The 19,266-nt window shown below is 40.2% G+C and overlaps 1 protein-coding gene and 1 non-coding gene across 9 annotated transcripts in view; both read left to right on the top strand.

The window, feature by feature from the left end:
• The window catches only part of MAPKAP1 (MAPK associated protein 1), a 246,002-nt gene that overhangs the window by 76,670 nt on the left and 150,066 nt on the right, over nucleotides 1–19,266 (top strand). The window lies entirely within an intron of this gene.
• On the top strand, nucleotides 8,977–9,106 carry LOC111557661. The gene has a single exon (XR_002737895.1). It is a non-coding gene; the product is annotated as a small nucleolar RNA SNORA72 (small nucleolar RNA).

The following is a 19,266-nucleotide window of genomic DNA, read 5'->3' as shown; positions in this document are numbered from 1 at the left end:
GGTTTGTTTTTCCACACATTAATACCACACCATCTTAATTATCTGACTTAAAACAATTTCTTTTTTTTTTTTTAATGTTTGTTTATTTTTGAGAGAGAGAGAGAGAGAGAGAGAGAGAGAGAGAGAGAGCACAAACTGGGGAGAGAAAAGGAGACACAGAATCCAAGACAGGCTCCAGGCTCTAGGCTCTGAGCTGTCAGGACAGAGCCTGACGTGGGGCTCAAACTCATGGACTGTGAGATCATGACCTGAGCCGAAGTCAGATGCTCAACCATCTGAGCCACCCAGGCACCCCAAGACAATTTCTGATATATGATCATGCCCCTTAAACTCTTCCTTCTTATTTATGAGTGTCCTGTGTATTCTTGACCTGTTTCCTTATGATCCATATAAACTATGAATCTACTTGTCAGGTTTTTAAAAAATTCCTGTTGAGATTTTGATTGGACTGAATTTGTAGATTAGTAGGGGAATTAACATCTTTACCATTTTGAACATGTATATCTCTTTATTTACTTAAATGATCTAAAATGTCTTTCATAAAATTTTATAATTTTCTCCATAGAAGTCTTTATCTGCTTTTGAATGTTTGTTGGGACTTGCTAATAAAACTCTTTTTGCAGATTAGGATCCCATGGGAAGCCGACTCTGAAATGGATAGAGATAAACATGCAGGAAATTTATGAGAGAGTGCTTTCTGGATCAACAGCTGTGAGGAGAAGTGAAAAATACAGGATTGGGCGGAAGCAGGAGGTGGGCAGCAGTGCTAATAACATCATGGGGCACTCTGAAACTAAGATGACACTTCAGGGTTGCCACAAGTTGGGATAAGGCAGTCAGGCCTTTATATCCCTTGCATCTGACTTCTCATTGGGCTCTAGCCGCTCTGAGAAGGGAGTGTGATCTTGGATTAGGTGGCTCTGCCAGCCTGTTTAATTCCAGGGAAGGACTAGCAGCTGATAGCCAGCAGCCATCCCAGCAGTTGAGGGATATGCCCTTCATTCCTGAAGATGACATCTGGATGGTATAGCCAGTGACCATGTCAGTCTGCCCTTCATACCATTTGTGTTTATTTGCTTCATGAATGTTCTGGGACCATTGCTTCACATCTGTGGTGGGTGTCTTTTCTTTGGGGAAACTTATACAAGGAAGGTTAGTAGAATAGACTACAGTCCCCATTTCTGCAACTGATCTTGAGGCCACAACTGAACTCACCCCACTCTTCGAGAATCCATTTTAGTCCCTTCAATTTCAACTATCATTTCTGCTAGTCTGAGTGGCTCTTAGGGTAGGATGACTCAGACCCTTATCCCTGAGGGTCCAAGTCCCTGGTCAAAGGCTGTGGCTGCTTCACTTGTCCTTTTATTATCAAAATTGGGCAGAAGAGTAACAAAATATGCCCAAGTAGATTTACTAGCCAGACATGTTCCGTCCTGCTTCTGTTGTCTAACAGTGGCCCTGCCTTCTGATGAGAATTAATTACCCCTGTCAGGATAGTGCTTTTTCTTCTTGCCTCATATCCCCTGACATGAGGAGCCTGGGTGGCAACCATAGTTTAATATTTGTCTCCTTGTGGAAGTGTTCTCCCTCTGGGAACCAGGTTCTCTAAATCCACAGAGCCCGAGTTTCTAGAGATTCCCCAAGTGGGTCACTGGGAATAACAGCTAATGGGGCCACTCTTGCTTCTTCTCCTTGCTTCCTAGAACCATGTATTTTGCCTGCTGGGGACATACTATCATATAATGGCTGTTGACTTTTAGTACATATGTTGCATCCTAGAGATGGCATCCCAGCTTTACAGGGTGTCATCTCTGAGCCGGTGCCTTATCTGTACCTTCAACGTGTTGTTCATTCTTTTGGACCAACAGCTTTTGGATAGTATGGTGTATAGTATGACCAGAGGACCCCATGGTTATGTGCTACCATCTCCTTTGCTATGAAATGGGTTCCTTGGTCTGGTGCAATATTATGTGGGCTGCTGCTTTGTTGGATCAAACACTCTGCAATAACGGTGGTAGCTAAGGCATTACTGGCAGGAAGGGCAATCCCATGCTTGAATATTTGTTGGTCTCATCCAAAACCACTTTTAGAGTAGAAGGGGTCCAGTGCGTTCAACTTCACACCAATGGCTGGTTGGTCATCTTAGGGATGATGCTGTATTGGGGACTCAGCATTCTTCTCTGTTGCTGTCAGGTTGGATATCTGACAGTAGACAGTAGGCAGTATCAGCCTTGGTGAGCGGGAAATAATGGCGTTGGGCGTATATATAGCCTCAATCTCTGCCACCGTGGCTACTCTATTCATGTGTCCTCTGTGCCAGCGCTGGGGAGACCAATCACAAAGAGACTGGCTGAAGTTAAAGCAAGTCTGTGTTGGGAATCCTACTAGGAGGACTTACAGGACTCAGCATATAGTTGCACTCATGTCTATGATTTATTACCACAAAAAGATACAAAGTACAATCAACAAAGGGGAAAGGCATATGGAATTTGGTCCAGGTATACATTTCTAAGAGGCCCCTCTCCAGCATCACAGAGGACTTGCTTAAGTCCCCCAGCAGTGAGTTTTGTCAACACGGGTGGAATATTCTCTACTAGAGAAGCTTATTAGCGACTCAGTGCCCACGGTTTCTATTGGAAGCAGTCACATGGGCACCCTCTGCCTAGCATGTACCAGAATTCCAGAGTCCTAGAAGGAAGGCAGGTGTTCAGCATAAACTATTGTTGTTTGCATGGTTCAGGCACAGTGAGCCACTTTTGCTGGTTAGGGCAGTGGGAACTCTACTGAGATCCATGTTCCCAAGAGTCTACATATTTTGACCTCCTGACATTTTGCCTTCACTTTGACTTAAAGATGATGAACAAACACATTGTCCCAAACTCTGACTATTGGGAACGTTCCCCATCACTTTTGTCTTTTAAGGCCACTCCTGAGTGGGGCTGCAGTGTAGCCATGGTCCATTTTCAGCTTCAGCAGTGTCCAACAGTTCTTGAAGTGTTGATACTCCTCTTTGTCAGTTTATGATTGCAAAATGGCCATAGATACTTTAGGGAATCACCGCAATGCTTGCTTGCTGTGGACGTGCAGGCCCTTCTTCCTTTAGCTTTAGCTCATAATCTCACATTTTTGGGATATGTCTATCCCTAGCTATTTTTAATTCCTATTGCTTCCTATTTGATACATGAATTATTTATGTGTTTCTAAATTTCCAAACCTATTAGGTTTTTATAATTTTGCTTTTTAGTTATTGATTCTAACTTTATTGTTTTGTGGTTAGAGAATCTGGCCTAATGATACCAATTATTTGAAAATTGTTGAGCATGGTTTTATGTTCACCATTGTGGGTCACTTTTCATAAATATTACCTGTGAACCTGGAAAGAATGCTGGAGCAATGCTGCCGTTGGTTGCAGGATTCTAAATTTGTCCATTAGGTCGAGCCTGTTGTGTTAAAATCTGTATCTTTATTGATATTTTTTGTCTGTTTGCACTATCAATTAGACAAAGATACATTCGAATCTTCCACTGTGTTGATAGATTGCCTTTTTTCTCCTAAAGTTCTGACAGATTTTTCTTTTCCATATTAGGAGGTTATGTTTTTAGGTTCACACAAGTTCAGAATTGTTTCTTCCTGGTAAATTGAACTGTTTGTCATTTGTGACTCTATCTTTAGAGTCATCCCTACTCCCCTTATGTAACTATATCTGCTCCATTTTGGTTAGACTGGTATATGGACGCTTAAATGTTTAGATACAAATTTTTCTTGTTTTTCTTCTTTGGGTTTCACTGGGTTTTTTGAGTCTGTGCAGTGGTTTCTTTCATCAGCTCTGGAAATTCTCTGCCATTCTCTTTTCAGGTTTCACCGCTGCACCTTTATTCATCACTCTCTTCTTCTTAAATTCTAGTTAAACTTGTTAGAATATGTTCCTCAGTCTTCCATATCTCTTAACCTGCTTTTCATACTTTCTCTGTTTCTCTTTGGGTTACATTCTAGGGAATTTCTTCAGTTCTATTTTCCAATTCACATATTTTATTTTTAGCTATGGAGTTCATACATTGCACTTATAATTTTAGTCAATGGATTTTTCTTTTTTATTTTTTTTAAGTTTATTTATTTATTTATTTATATTTATTTATTTATTTCGGGAGAGAAAGAGTGAGCACATGTACATGTGACCAGGGGAGGGACGGAGAAGGGGGAGAGTGAGAGAGAATATCCCAGACAGGCTCTGCATTATCATCGGGAACCCAATGCCAGCCTCGATCTCACAAACTGTGAGATCATGACCTGAGCCAAAATCAAGTGTTGGGCACTTAACCCACTGAGCCACCCAGGTAGGTGCCCCTGGATTTTTCATTTCTAGAAGTTCCATTTTGATATTCTAAAAATCTGCTTGGTAATTTTTAAAATGTTTTGTTAAGAAACATTTAGGGGCGCCTGGGTGGCGCAGTCGGTTAAGTGTCCGACTTCAGCCAGGTCAAGATCTCGCGGTCCGTGAGTTCGAGCCCCGCGTCAGGCTCTGGGCTGATGGCTCAGAGCCTGGAGCCTGTTTCTGATTCTGTGTCTCCCTCTCTCCCTGCCCCTCCCCCGTTCATGCTCTGTCTCTCTCTGTCCCCAAAATAAATAAATGTTGAAAAAAAAAAAAAGAAACATTTAATAATTTTCTCAGTAATAGTTCAGCGAACACCCTTATACGTACCACCTGCATTCATTAGATGTTAACATTTTTCCATATTTGCTTTATTTATCTTTTATTTAGCCATTTCAGAATTGCCATTCACTCCTAAATACTTCAGCTTGTATCTCCTAAGGATACTGACATTGTCTTACTCAACCATAATATCAGATCACAACCTGGGTAAGATTTTACAGTCTCTTGCTCTTACCTATATTTTTAATACTTTACATTTTTTTCTTTAAACATTTATTTTCTGTTTTATTTCTGATCATTCTGTTAACTTCAGTCTTTGTGGGTCTTTTAAATGATACTTTCTGTGTTTTATGATTTGAGGCTGGAACAACTTATTTTTTGCAACTTTTTCTTTTGGAATTATTGAGTCATACAGGTTCCTCCTGCAAGGCTTTGTTTGCTTTTGTCTGGTAGCTGGGGCCACTACCAGCCCAGGATGACTTTTTTTTTTTAAGATTTTATTTTTTTAAGTAATCGCTACACCCAACATGGGACTCAAATTCACAACCCTGAAATCAAGAGTTGTATGCTCTACCAACTGAGTCAGCCAGGCACCCGCCCACAACTCCCCAGGATGACTTTAAATTCTTGGTTTGACTCTTTCTGGTCCACCTATCAGGTAATGTGAATTTGGCATGAAAATCTTATGTGAAGGTTGTGGTTATAAAGTCTCAGGAGAAAAAAATTTATTTTGGACATCAAGTTTTCCTTGTCAGGTGAGGGGACCTTAATTCTAATTTACTCTCACATCTGGGTTTTTGGAGTTCCAGCTTTATTATAGATTATGGATGGGGTGTCTTGTGTGTCCATCTGATGAAGAAAGCAGACACTTAATGTCACTTTGGCAAATACCATCAATATTGGCAAAAAAGTGTGTTCTGTTTTCTTCCCACGTTTCCCATGTCACTTAATTTTGGGGCCTTTGTGAATTCCTTGAATACTTGCTAGCCTATTGAATTAAGTAAAATTAATGTTTTTATATTTCATCAAAATTTTTTTTCAATGCTTATTTATTTTTATTTTTGAGAGAGAGAGAGAGAGAGACAGACAGATGGATGCGAGCAGGGGAGGGGCAGAGAGAGGGAGACACAGAATCCAAAGCAGGCTCCAGGCTCTGAGCTGTCAGCCCAGAGCCTGACATGGGACTTGAATCCATGAACCATGAGATCATGACATGAGCCAAAGTCGAACACTGACCAACTGAGCTACCCAGGTGCTCCTCAAAATCTTTAGATGTTTTCTGTTAGACTGTTGGTCAGGGTACATATTTTGCCATGTGGCTGAAACAGAAGTTCTTCTGTAAAACAGAACATACTTTTTTAAATGTGTTGTATTAAATGCTATGGAAAGAATATTATAGAAGGAAGAGCAAGATATAAAGAGATAATTTATGCATAAATATATCATCATTCTTGACTTCATGAAAATGTTGATTCAAAATAAAAGGCTTTTCCTCACAAAAAAAGGCTTTAAAAATATATTGGTTTTAAAGAGAATTAAAATAGTTAAAGATTGTGGTCTTTTGAATCCTGTCAGACCTGGGTTTCCATCTGAGTTCTCTCTCTAGCTGTGTGACTTTTGATGATTCCTCTAACTTCTTAGCATTTTTTAATCTGTATCATGGAGTGAGGGCAGTTTTGCAGATCAAAAGAGGTAATATATGTAAAGGGCTCAACCTGGCACCTGACACATAGAGTAAATGTTAGCTGGTTTTAATTTTAGCCATTCTCTTTCCAGAAGTGCTCAAGGTGTTAATATAGAGTGTTAAATGTGAAATATCTCACATTATACATGTAATAGTGTAAAACTGAATATGGGTATGTGGGAGACACAACCATAAAGGGAAAAGCAAGAAAGGCTCCACAGTATCAGAAAATGAAGAGGAGGGATGCCTGGGTGGCTCAGTCAGTCAGGCGTCTGACTCTTAGTTTCAGCTCAGGTCATGATCTCATGGTTCATGGGGCCAGGCCCCATGTTGGGCTCTGTGCTGACAGCATGGAGCCTGCTTAAGATTCTCTCTCTTCCTCCCTCTCTCTCTCTCTCTCTCTCTCTCTCTCTCTCTCTCTCTCTCTCTCTCTGCCCCTCCCCCCCAATAAATTAAAAAACTTAAAAAAAAAAAAAAAAAGAAGAAGAAGAAGAAGATGAGGAAAGCAGTATGAAGTTTGGCAGGTGACCAAAGCTAAGAAGGTCCTCTGGCTCCCCTCAGCTTTCTAAAGACTTGGATGTAGTGAGTATATTCTCCACTTTAGCTTTTCCTTTTGTGTTCCTTTTTGTTAGTTCAGGAGCATATATATCCCTACCCCTTTGGGTCAAAGGGAGTTCTGACTTCCTGTGGCCCAGGGGAACTGCCTAACACATTTTAGGATAAGGAAGCTTATGCCCTTATATAGGGACCTCAAGGATAGTTAGGGATTTTCATTCTCACCTGTTCAACAGGGAACCGTTTGGCATCCCTAGAGTTCTGGACGTGCCTTATTAGAAAAGAGACATAGTTGCATTCTTCTGAATAGAAAAATTTACAATAAACAGGAATACAGAAATATATACCATGCAGCATCAGCATATATCAGATAATATGAAGCATTTAGACTTTTTTCCTCTTCCCCCTGGTAGGGCCTCAGTGTAATTCTTATATAACTTTTCATTAGGCTCCAATGTAGAGCGTCAGAAATAACAGGAAATTGTGTAGCCCACTCCCATCTAACCTTTTGCTCATATTTTTGCATGCTGAAAGACAAGAAAAGTGTGTCTTATTCATTGTCTTTATATATTTCTCTTGGTACTACTGTTGTCGCTTTAGTTTTTTAGTAAAGGAAATTGGCTTATTTGAAATGTTTGTCTTAATCCTCTATGGAAATATCAGTTTACGGGAAGGTTAAGGCAGCTCATTTGGGCCCCTCTCAGAGTCTCTGCTGCAATTGTCGGAAAGGAAACCCCAGGGAAACCCCCGAGCACAGGCTTCACAAGAGCAGTGGCTGCGCAGAAGACAACACTCTAGATGCTTTATCAGGTGCTGTCTGGAGAGCAGAAATAATGGTCTGAAGGTAAAAATGCTGATGTCTCCACTTTCCCAACTTAGCACAAACATCTTCTTTATCTTTGGTGGATTTTGGTGCCACAGAGGCGGCTCCAAGAAGCCTTAAATGCAAGTGTGATTGCTTTTACATCCTGGCTTTCAAAGCATGGTGTTTGGGGATTTCCTTGACTTGAATTCATTCTTTCTTTCTTTCTTTCTTTTCTTTCTTTCTTTCTTTCTTTCTTTCTTTCTTTCTTTCTTTCTTTTTATTTTTTTAAAGGGAGTAGATTCATAGCATCCACTGTCAGTGCCATTTCCCTTTCTGTGATGACTTGTTCACTGTTTACATGAAAGGTTTCAGGAAGTAAGAAATGTAAACATAAATAGATATATGAACAAATAAATGAAAAGCTATGCTGCCTTTGTCACATAGCGAAAAGGTGTGACTATAATGGGAACACAGTAGCTGTCTGATTAAAACTTTAGGATTTTTCCTGGAAACTTTGAAACATGTCTGATTTTTTCTTTTCCTTTTTATTTTTTTATTTTTATTTTTTTTAACGTTTATTTATTTTTGAGACAGAGAGAGAGCATGAACGGGGGAGGGTCAGAGAGAGGGAGACACAGAATCTGAAACAGGCTCCAGGCTCTGAGCTGTCAGCCCAGAGCCTGACGCGGGGCTCGAACTCACGGACCGCAAAATCATGACCTGAGCCAAAGTCGGCCACTTAACCGACTAAGCCACCCAGGCGCCCTCTTTTCCTTTTTAAATAACGCTGTGTAAAGGGAGAAGTGGTACCCTAGAATGCCATGCTTACACTGGAACTTTGAATGTATCATCATCCTACTCACTGCAGGTGCTGGTATGAAACATTATCATTGCTGAGGCTTGCTTGCCTACTGACATGTTCGTCCTTTGGAAGCCCCAGAAAGTGATTTGTAAATTATTTGCTTCTTGTCACCATACAGTTGTTGTTTTTTTTTTTTAAGTTGGTGTTTTTGTTTTTTGTTTTTTTGCCATCTTAACCATTTTGAAGTATATAGTCCAGTGGTGTTAAATGCGTTCATAATGTCATAGAGTAGTCCACCCTTATCCACAGGACATATGTTCTAAGACGCCCAGTGGATACCTAAAACTGTGGATACACCTTATGTGTACAGTTTTTTTCCTATACATACATACCTATGATAAAGTTTAATTTACAAATTAGGCACAGTAAGAGATTAACAATAATAAAATAGAACAACTGTAACTATATTGTAATAAAGTTTGCAAATATTCGTGCTGTTCTGATTTTGTAATAATCAGGGCAGGCTAAACATTCACTATATTAAGACCATGCATGTCCCCAGACCTAGTTCTTTGCCTAGGTCTGGTTTTCTCAGTTGTGGTGGGAAACCAAGTATTACTGATATTATGCATCTTATGTGGGAAATGTCTGTGACTCTAGGTATCTGATCATCCTTGGGAAATGACAGCACAGTTAGCATAGTAACTTTTGAAAATAACCATTGCTAACTTGATGATTACCACTTGCTTAAAATGAATTGTAAAACTAACAAAAAAACAAGACTATGTGAATGTAGTCTCTCTTTTTCAAAGTACCTTATTGTATTGTACTCACCCTTCTTGTGTTGTGAAGTGATAAATACCTACATGATGAGATGAAGTGAGGTATGTGATGTAGGAATTATGATGTAGCCTGAAGCTATTATTGACCTGACAATATGTCCGAAGGAGGATTCATCTGCTTTTGGACCATGGTTGACCACAGGTAACTGCAACTGTAGAAAGCGGAAACTGCAGATAAGAGAGGGACTACTGTATAATCATCACCTCCATCCATCTCCATAACTCTTTTCATCTTGTAAGACCGAAACTCTACATCCACTCAACAATAACTCCCCTTTCTTTCCCCCTTCACTCCAGCCCCTGGCGGGCACAATTCTACTTTCTGTCTCTGTGATTGTGACTACTCTAAGTATCTTGTAAAAATGCAATCATACAGTACTTGTCCTTTTGCGACTGGTTTATTTCATTTAGCATAATCCTCAGGGTTCATCCATGTTGTAGCAGATATCAGAATTTCCTTCCTTTTCAAGGCTGAAAAATGTTCCATTGTATATATACACCACATTTTGCTTCTCCATTCATCTGTCCATGGACACTTAGGTTGTTTCCATGTTTTACCTATTGTGAATAATGCTGCAGTGAATATGAATGTACACATATCTCTTCCAAGACCCTGCTTTCAGCTCTTGTGGGTATATACCCAGAAGAGGAATTTCTGGGTCATTTGGTAATTCTGTTCTTAATTTTTTGAGGAACCTGCACACTGTTTTTGCACAGAGGCTGTACCATTTTACTTTTCTACCAATAGTGCACAAGATTTCCAGTTTCTCCACATCCTCATCAACTTGCAGTTTTCTTTTTTATTTTTTTTAAGTTTATTTATTTTGAGAGAAAGAGAGCGAGCAAGCACGTGTGCACATGAGCTGGGTAGGAGCAGAGAGAGAGGGAGAGAGAATCCCAAGCAGGCTGTAGCATGGAGCTGTCAGCACAGAGCCCGATGTGGGGCTCAATCTCACAAACCAAAATCATGACCTGAGCCGAAACCAAGAGTCAGAGGTATAACTGCCTGAACCACCCAGCTGTGCCTGGGTTTTTTTTGATAGTAGCCATCCTCATGGGTGTGAGTTGGTATCTCATTATAGTTTTTATTTGCATTTCCCTTCTAATTAGTGATGTTGAGCATCTTTTCATGTGTTTATTGGCCATTTGTATATCTTCTTTTGAGAAATGCCTATTCTAGTCCATAAAACACCCATAATTTTATTAAAAGTAAAACAAGCAGTTTTTTCAGTGTTTGGAGGCAGTTTTAAATGACAGGTAAGAACTCAGGCTCAGGAGTTGGACAGCTCCAGGTTGGCATCATGGTTTTACCAGCTGTGTGACCTTGATTCAAGTTACTTCATTTCTCCAGGCTTCCGTTTCTTCTGCAAAATGGGGAGAATGGTTGAATCTGTCTCACTGAGGTTTTTTGGGATTACCTAAGCTAATATTATAGGTGTCAAATATATGGGATAGTATTTGCCCTATAGTAAGTATTTAATAAATATTAGCTGCTCTGTTACTGGAATCATGAACAGTCTTAAAAAACACCTTTTATATGTTGGTTCCCTTCCTATTCTGGTAGAAGTATAATTCATTGCATTCTTGAGAATTTTCACTTGTTTTTCCAGTTCATGCCTACTTACTGTCTCAGTCACTGTAGTAGTAGGTGAAACAATGTGGAATTGCAACTTTTGTAGGTTATAAACGATGACTGTCAGCAGTTTCATGTGATTCAACCTAATGCAATGGAAACTATTTGAATGTCTAATATATGCCAGAGTGCCTACTGTGCTATTTCATTCATTCTTCCCAGCTTCCCCTTAAAGTACATCTTATTTTCCCCATTTTGGGATGGGAAGACTGAGGCTTCTCAGAGATGAACAGACATGCCTGAGTTTACCCAACTAGTAAGTAGTGAAGCCAGGTTTCAAGCTAGATCTTGTTGAATACAAAGCTCATTCATTTTCTTTTCTTCACAGTTTTTGTTTTAATCCCAGTATAGTTACCATGTAGTGTTATTGTAGTTTCAGGTGTACAGTGTAGGGGTCCGCCACTTGCATACAACGCCTGGTGCTCATCAAAGCGCACTCCTTAGTGCGCATCACCTGTTTCACCCACCCCTCACCCTCCTCCCCTCTGGCAAGCATCAGTTGTCTACAGTTAAGAGTCTGTTTCTTGGGGCACCTCGGTGGCTCAGTCAGTTGAGTGTCCGACTCTTGATTTCAGCTCAGGTCACGATCACAGGGTTGTGGGATCAAGCCCTGCATCAGGCTCCTCCTGTGCTCGCTTGCTCTCTCGCTCTCTCTCTCTCTCTCTCTCTCTCTCTCTCAAAAACAAACGAAAACAAACAAGCATCTGTTTCTTGGTTTGTCCCTCTGTCTCCTTTTTTCCCTGTGCTCATTTATTTCTTAAATTCCACATGTGAGTGAAATCATATGGTATTTGTCTGTCTCTGACTTTTTTCACTTAGCATTATACTTTCTAGCTCCATCTATGTTATTGCAAATGGCAAGATTTCATTCCTTTTTATGGCTGAATAATATTCCTCTGTGTGTGTGTGTGTGTGTGTGTGTGTGTGTGTGTGTGTGTGTACGTGTACATACCGCATCTCCCGTATTGATTCATCATTTAATGGACATTTGGACTGCTTCCATATCTTCGCTATTGCACATAGTGCTGCTATAAACATAGGGTTGCATGTATCCCTTTGAATTAGTGTTTTTGTATTCTTTGAGTAAATATCCAGCAATGCAATTGCTGGATTGTAGGGTAATTCTATTTTTAACTTTTTGAGGAACCTCCGTATTTTTTTCCCAGAGTGGCTGCAGCAGTTTGCTTTCTCAACAGTGCACGAGAGTTCCTTTTTCTCCACGTCCTTGGAAATCTCGGTTTTTTTCCTTCCAATTTCTATAACCTGAATAGTTTCAGAAACACTCCTCCCTTATCTCTGTGGCCGATGAAGATGAAAGTTAGAGAAACTACATTATTTCTTCTTAGGTGCTGGTGATTTGGGTTTTCTTCAATACAGTGAGCATATGTGGTAGTTCTGTGTTCATGTACATTATGTGCTTTTGTCCCTCTTTTTCATATTTGGGACATAGCATGTGCAGTATGGGCTGCAGTCACCTTGGCTCTTTCAAAAAGGTGCTGTAGGGTGAAAATAAGTAATTCAGGCTCTGCCTTCAACCCATTTCTCATGGCCATCATCAGGTTCATCCTTTTGTGATCATCTGCTCTGTGCAAGGAGTGTGCTAGGTGCTTTACCCACAGAATCTCACTGTCCCTATAGGTATATAGAGTAAGGGCTAAAATCTTGTACAGGATGGAAGGAAATAGGCTAAACTGGATTATATGATGTAGCCAAGAGCATAAGACCCTTTAGTCTGTCTTGGTTCAGGGGCCAAGTCTTTTTTTACTATATCCCATTTCCTCCCATTCTTAGAAATGGCCTCCTAGAGGGGAAATAAGGACAGCCTCTCTACAGAATACTCTGTAGCACACTTGGGTGTGTTATCCCCACTGAATTTTCTCAGTCCCTTTCCCCCTTCCTCTCCCCCTTTTCTTTTTCTTCTTCCTTTGCTCCCTCTGTCCCTTTCTTCCTCCCTTTCTCCCACCCACTCTGTCTCTCTTCTCTCCCTCCCTTCCTCCTTTCCTTCCATTTTTCCTTCCTTCCTCTAAACATACCTAATGAAGTTGAAATACCAAGATTAAGAAACTACTTAATGTATTTCCTGAAGAAAATTGGATTCTTGAGATATTCCCATTTGATTTTTTTCCTTGGCACTAAAAATTGTCTCTAATTTTAATTTGCTTTCAGAGAAATTACCATCTTTTAAAATGTGCTACTAAAACAAGTTAGATTGAATTCTATCAGTTTTTAAAAGAGTGACCTTCTCAGTCTTTTAAATAATAAAATTTGGAAGTAATTGCTTGATATCTGAGTTCAGGAGAATGACATAACATGTTTTGAGTTCTAAGGACAGCCTGTTTGACCTCGCACCCTATTTATTCCTAAAGTAGATCGCCGGAACCAACTTTCTTCCTCAGTCCAGCAAAAGTGTTGGTGAAAACTCTTCTATTTGCAGCTGGAGGTGGCGCTTTTTTTCCTTTGTTGTTCCATTGTTTCCTTTAGGGTGAGGGAGAATAATTAAGGGGAACATCTTTTCTGAGCAGCTGGAATCAAATTCCAGCTGACTGCAGCACCTGCAATGATGGCACCTCTGCCTCTGGGTGGCAGGGTGGGTTGCCAGCCGTGGAGCCCGCGACAGTGGGCTCGCAAGTACCGAGACGCGGCCGCACCGCCCCGCTCCAGCCCTTCTGTGAGCTTCAGATGGCAGCAGTACCAGTGACTGCGAAGTGTCTGTTTTAGACTAATTAGAGGGATGATTTGTGAAACAGTGGCTATTTATTTAATTAATCACCAGCACAAAGCCATAAAGCCCATATTTTAAAAATCCCTGTTAGTTTGCCATGTGGTTAATAGATTGGGGCACATTAAAAAGTGACATGGTGATGTATTAAAAATGTTCCACCTAAGGTTCCTTCAGAAAGGAATGGAAGCTGTCTGCTTTCAGATGCTGAAGTGGAAACTGCCAGCATTTGACCTGTCAGAGGTTTTAATGTTTGTAAAAGGCATTTATCTTTTGAATAGTGTCTTCCTTAGGGCATCTCCTCTTGGAATATTTCAAAATACAAAAATATGTGTAGAATAATTTACAAAATTATAATTAAAGGGAATTTTGTTAGTTTTCTTAACAACGAGGTACTACTGTGTTTTTCCCGTTAGATTACACTGTGTTTGCTCAGCATAGCAGTGTTTGTTCTATGGTATTCTTTTCCATTTTGGGGAAAGGGAGTCACTTAATTAACTAAGTAATAAATGCAATAGTGTTTTTGTTGCAGCTGTCAGAATTGCATTTTGTTCTGCCCTTGTATTTTTTTATCTGATGGGTACTGGATAATTGCTATACTTGCTCAGTCTCAGCTCAGGTGAATTGTCATTTTTGGATAAAGATAGAATTGACTTGTTCAAGAGATGACACTGGCATTAAGAATGAGTAGAAGTGACTTATATTGTAACAAATGCTAGTGGATTTTACACACACAAACTTCTAGGTGATTTTCAGTATACGTAAATGTGTCTGTGCAAGGCATCCTGCATTTTAATAGTATTTGAAGCTAAACTTGGTATGCCTGTGATTCACTCTTATTTAAATATTCTGGATGGTCAATGTTCCTCGTAAGCAGTACCCCCAAATTTTAAGATTGTGTGTGAGAATGTGTTGCTCAGGTGGATGCTTGTACGGAAACTGTCCAGCTTTTAGGATTGTGTTTCTCTGCTGTGTTGTATAATTACCTGCTCTGTTAGAAAGGGAGCTGGAATAAAACATGAGGATGTTAATGCAGCCTGGAGCTGATGTGGTGGTGATGATTACAATGCAGATAAAGCATTTCTCATAACTGCCGTTGCCTACTGGAGCCTTTGAAACATCTGGACCTTTAATTGAAAAATAGTGTGGTGCTGTGCAAGGCAGACATGCTAAGTGAAGTCACTAATTTAGAATACAAAAATATAATTGATAAAGTGTTTTATTTACATTGTATTTAAATATTCATACTTTGTTATGCTTTGTATAACAGGGAATTACTGGGTTAAATTTTCATGAACATAGACAGTTTAAATGAGATAAATTAAGTGCAAATGTTAATGGAATTTTACACTGGAACCAGAAAACAGTTTGTTGTAAAAGTGTGCATACTTTCGCATGTATTGGGGCCTTTTGTGGAAGGAAATAGGTGAAGTCCTATTCTTTGGATTTTGTGCTTGAGAATAACTAACCATCAGTTGGTAACATAATTGCATTTCATTCTTGTTATTGCTATCATATCTTGTTATTTAGTTTAAAAAAAATAAAATGTTTCTTGGCATAATGGTAAATGGCTTTAATGGCAACATTATCACCCAATAAACCAAAGCCTTCCCCACCTCTCGGGGGCAGGTTATCTGAGCCTGCCCAGGAGAGCAGAAGAGCTGGTGAAGGGCGCGCAATTAACCTTTGTCCTGCATTCGCAGCAGGGGAACTGACCTAGCAGCCTTCCGAGGAAATCCAATTTAATTTAAAATGAATTTGAAAAGACAAATTAGCCATATCTATTTTAATAAGATAAAATCCCGACTCTCCCTATGTCTGGTTTAGTTAGGACCTCAGAGGAGATTAGACTAAGACTCGGGATGAACACGAGGGAAATAATGCCAGGGGGCTGAGGAGAGACCCAGGAGACCCAGGGACCCGAGTGCCTTGTCAGTTTCTGCAAGTGAGCAGGTCTTGGGCTGCCCGTTTCCACAGAGAGTTGCAACCTGAGATGAGCCTTTGTCTCATCAGACCTTTTGCTTGTGTTGGAGCTTGATGCCATGTTGATGTCATACACTGCCTGCCTGGCTCTCCAAGGACCTAATTGTTATTTGCCTCCTTTGTCATCATCAGAGCACCTTGGATACTGCCACCTGGGTAGCCACATTTAGTAATAGAATCACCTCACGATTCCTGATGAGACTCTTAATCCAGGAGTAAGGATTCTCTGGGGCCCCTCAGTTGGTACTTGGCCCCTGCTTTTTGAAAACTAGAGCAGAGGGTCCCACCTACCTACTCTTCATGGAGCTGGTGTTGCCTTATGTTTCACTTCTGAAACCTAATCAGTAAAGATTTATCGAGCCCCTTCTGTGAGCGCAGAGGCAAGGAAGTCTGAAATAGTTCCTGCCTTCTGCCTGTACACAAGAGGTAACACCAGAAGCAGGTACCCCAGTGTCCCTCCCTAGTAGCAGCTCCCTGTGGAGCTTTGCAGAGTTTCATGTGACAGGCAGAGCCACAAGAGGAGGGCCTTCCTGTGTGTCTCAGCCAGAAGGGTGTTTGAGGCTCATTGTCCAGAACTTCCAGCCCTGACACGGTGGCTGCAGCATGAATCGGAAGCCATTGTGACCTTCCCTAAATACCCAGGCCTATCCGAGAGTTCTTCAGGACTAGGATTCAGCAAGGGGGTAGGGGCCTAGAGTGGAACAGACCTGGGTTCGCACGATGTTCCCCCCAGTTGAGAGATTTGCAGTAGCCTACTTCATGAATCTCTCATTCCTCAGCTTTAAAAGAGAGTGAGCTCACCTCACATCGGTCAGAGTGGCCAAAATGAACAAATCAGGAGACTATAGATGCTGGAGAGGATGTGGAGAAACGGGAACCCTCTTGCACTATCAGTGGGAATGCAAACTGGTGCAGCCGCTCTGGAAAACAGTGTGGAGGTTCCTCAAAAAATTAAAAATAGACCTAACCTATGACCTAGCAGTCGCACTGCTAGGAATTTACCCAAGGGATACAGGAGTGCTGATGCATAGGGGCACTTGTACCCCAATGTTTATAGCAGCGCTTTCAACAATAGCCAAATTATGGAAAGAGCCTAAATGTCCATCAACTGATGAATGGATAAAGAAATTGTGGTTTATATACACAATGGAGTACTATGTGGCAATGAGAAAGAACGAAATATGGCCTTTTGTAGCAACATGGATGGAACTGAAGAGTGTGATGCTAAGTGAAATAAGCCATACAGAGAAAGACAGACACCATATGTTTTCACTCTTATGTGGATCCTGAGAAACTTAACAGAAGACCATGGGGGAGGGGAAGGGGAAAAAAAAAGTTAGAGAGGGAGGGAGGCAAACCATAAGAGACTCTGAAAAACTGAGAATAAACTGAGGGTTGATGGGGGTGGGAGGGAGGGGAAACTGGGTGATGGGCAGTGAGGATGGCACCTGTTGGGATGAGCACTGGGTGTTGTGTGGAAACCAATTTGACAATAAATTTCATATAAAAAAAATAAAAGAGAGTGAGCTCGTCATAGGACTATTGGGGACAATAAATGAGACAATGTATGAAAAGTACTTGGACCCTGATAGGTGCCCAACAAAAGGCAGCCAGCACTTGTGACCCGCCCGTTCACAAAGGGGCTGTGTTCAGAGGAATGGGGTCTTCGTACCTAGTCCCACCTCCCACTAAGGCTGTCTGCTCTGGAGCTGGTTAGCTTTGTCCTGCTAGGCCAGTGACCTCATTGAGCAGTGTGACTCATGAAGAGCTTTTTATTTTTTAAACTACTCAGTGCTGACAGTTTTATCTGGTGGATGTTGTTGTCCTCTCAGATTTATTTATTTATTTAATGTTTGTTTATTTTGAGAGAGACGGAGAGAGAGAGAGAAAAAGAAAGAGAAAGAATCCCAAGCAGGCCCTGTGCTGTTAGTGCGGAGCCCGACGCGGGGCTCGATCCCACAAACCATGAGACCATGACCTGAGCTGAAATCAAGTGGCAGGTGCTCTGCTGACTGAGTCACCAAGGTGCCCCATGACCTCTCAGTTTTGAAGATAAAATTTTCTGGGGTGCTTGGCTGGCTCAGTCAGTAGAGTGTGTGACTCTTGATCTCGGAGTTTTGAGTTCAAGCCCCTCATTGGGTGTAGAGATGACTTAAAAATAAAATCTTAAAAAGGAAAAATAAAGTTTTCTGCCACTACTTTTCCTTTCATTGTATCTGAGAGACATGTGGGATAAAGGCCTGATAGACTCTTTTGGGCTGCTTCTCAGTTAAAATTTTTATATAGTTAGAAGTGATTTTTCTCAACCGGAAATGTTGTTCTAGATAGATAATAATTTAGTCCGCCTTTTTCTTGCTGCTTTTGTATTTCAACATGCGTTTGCAAACTGGTAAACCTAAACTTTCTCAGTTGGCTCTCTGCTGTTGTATCGTTTTCATAATGTCAGAAAGGTAATGTATTTTCTGATGTAGACAAGCCTCTGTCACCAGAGGTGCAGGTTCTTTGTGTGGCCTTTTCCTGCACAGAGTAACACCTACCCCAGCTATTTCACGTGCGCGCTTCCAGAATGAAAGTGAATGTCGTCATTGGAGAAATGTAAAGCTATTTATTTCCATTTTGTCTGATGGTTTTACATTGTTTGCTAGGAGGTGCGTCAGGGATTTGAATTAATTATAATTACTGAAAAGACATATACTGATTAAGCAAATAAAGTAGTAAGCCCATTTGTGCCAAGGCCATCTAATTAAATTCTAACTTTGAGTAAGCTAGATGTGCATGAAAGATTAATTTTAAGAGGTTTTTATGACTTACTAAATAATGATTCAGTAAAACTTTTGAATTATATCATTAAGAAATACTGAATTTTAAAGTGATAAAACACTTAGCCATGAATGTACTACTGTGTAGAAATTTGTGCGTTTTCAAAAACTGTTCAAAATTAAGGACACAATAAAAAATTTAAGTTGTATACTGACATTTAAAAAATTTGTCATATTTAATCAACTGAAGCCCTGCAAGAAATGAATATGATATATGCATTGGAATTACTTCCTTCAATATTTATACAATTTTATATTCTCAAAATACTTCACCATCTCTGGAATTAAATTGTCCTTGGGGGTAGTGGAGGGTTGTACCAAATTTTCCGTATAATTTAGGAGGATGATAATAGCTGTACTGTAACCTTTTGTAGAGATACATCATCTAGTAATGGAGCCAAGTATACATTCTCCATTGAGTTTTAATTTTAAAAGTTGATATTAAATCTTAAAAAGACTCATTATATTATGGTAATTGATAGAGTTTAAAACATGTAACTCTTCTTTATGGTTTTAAAAAACCTATTTTTACTTTTAAAGCATATTGATTTTATTATATAAATGATTTAATAATGAAGAGGTTCCTATACTTACCCTAGGTGATGGGGCTTAGTTCATGCAAATTACTTTTCCCTGATATCATCATCATTATAGAAGCCATTGTTTGTATAATTAAATGCAAAGTGCTGTGTAACATTAATGATCTAAAGAATCCCACAATGGCTATGAAAATTCAAAATGGACACTTTACATTCCATTATGCTTTAAGATGG

The sequence above is a fragment of the Felis catus genome, chromosome D4, assembly GCF_018350175.1.
Source record: "Felis catus isolate Fca126 chromosome D4, F.catus_Fca126_mat1.0, whole genome shotgun sequence".
NCBI lineage: Eukaryota > Metazoa > Chordata > Mammalia > Carnivora > Felidae > Felis > Felis catus.
The sequence above is the reverse complement of the archived record's forward strand: the minus strand, read 5'-3'. Positions and strand labels throughout refer to the sequence as shown.